A 1,478-nucleotide genomic window follows, 5' to 3' on the forward strand; every position below is an offset into this window, starting at 1 on the left:
CACAAAGTTAGTTAAGAAAATGAGTGAACATTTTTACGGCTTTATTAAACAATTAATCATACTTAAAAAATTAATTGTTTTTCGCAATCAACATTAATTACATTTTTAATTGAATCAATCAAAAATTTGTGACGGCCACTGTGTCCATATCTGTATGGAACGAATTTCAATTTTTACTTTCTTCTTCTTCGTGACTCCGAATGTTAGGACATTGTGACTACCTGGATGATTCAATCATGTATTTTTGCATTTTTCTCTCCTAGATGACTAGCGCCATCTAGTGATAATTTCCAACATTTTATGAATTCCAATTGGAAAGGATCAAATGGACCCCAATTATTTGACAAGTTGGCAGAACTGGCCATGACCTTGCTAAAGGACACGTACCGATCGATGACATTGCAATGACAATGCAAAAACCTTTGGGGTCATTGTCAATTGTGAGTTGCAAGTAATCGGGTCTTTTTCTACTACGAAACAGAGTTGTTTTTTTTTGTGTATTTTTTTTTGTTTCTACATTTGCGGTAATTTAGTGCTACGGTATGTGTGTCCCTAATGGTAGGAAGTGAATTTAAATTAATTTGGTTTGTTTAAATCTAGAGCAAAATTGCAAGGAAATACATTTTGGTTCACTGTTTGTGTGGAGCAGGAATTTTTTTATGCTTTTGTTTCTGAGAACCTCGGGTAAGCATCTTCTAGTTGGTGTATTCTCCTGTGAGGACATATAAGTAATCCTTTTTATTATTCTTTGCTATTTTAATTGTGCGAAAACTTAGGATATTGTGGGAACACGGTTCAGGTACTAGAATTGTCTGCCAGATCCATCTATACGTGATTGTGGAATTGAGACCCGAGTTGCCCACACATAAATAGAGCCACCACAACTATCCCGAGGTTGGCAAGACTGCCACCTACATATGGTAGCCTGGGGAGAGGAAAGTATTCCCAAACAGATGAGTGAGTACAAGTACCCAGTAGGAACAAAAATTAAGAGAAATCTTCGTGGTGAACGAGATCCGTCTCTGGTTTCGGTGCACAATCAAATAATTAGCTCTGGAACCAAATTATAAAGTTAAAAAGTCTAAAATTGTCTGTTACATAATCAATTAGACTCATGGTTACCTATAAAAACGTGGTTGATGTTAATTCTCAAGTTCGAAGAGAAGTTCAAGAAGATAAATTCAACTATTACATACTTACCAAAGAAAAACGAATTTGGTTCAGCTTACATAAAAAGTTTTTATTGATTTTAATATTCTATTAAATTTGAAACAAAACAAAATAAGAGCCGTTCTATTTGATCAAGGATCATTCATTATTTCTTGAAATTAAAATTAATTATTTGCTGAAAAAAATTAAAAATTCTGAAAATTCCAAGGCATTCAAAAATCAAATGAAATATTTCAAAAAAAAAAAAATATTAAACCAGCTTTGAATATTACTTAAAACATTAATAGTATTTCAAAAATGACAAAATC

General features: G+C 32.7%; 1 long non-coding RNA gene across 1 annotated transcript; it reads left to right on the forward strand.

Annotated features, from left to right (window-relative positions):
- The first annotated feature begins 206 nt into the window (after positions 1–206).
- LOC142239493 (uncharacterized) lies at positions 207–1,092 on the forward strand. Its single transcript, XR_012723052.1, has 3 exons — positions 207–540; positions 601–684; positions 777–1,092. It is a non-coding gene; the product is annotated as an uncharacterized LOC142239493 (long non-coding RNA).
- Positions 1,093–1,478: the final 386 nt, after the last annotated feature.

This window comes from Haematobia irritans, chromosome 1 (assembly GCF_050003625.1).
Source record: "Haematobia irritans isolate KBUSLIRL chromosome 1, ASM5000362v1, whole genome shotgun sequence".
Lineage (NCBI taxonomy): Eukaryota > Metazoa > Arthropoda > Insecta > Diptera > Muscidae > Haematobia > Haematobia irritans.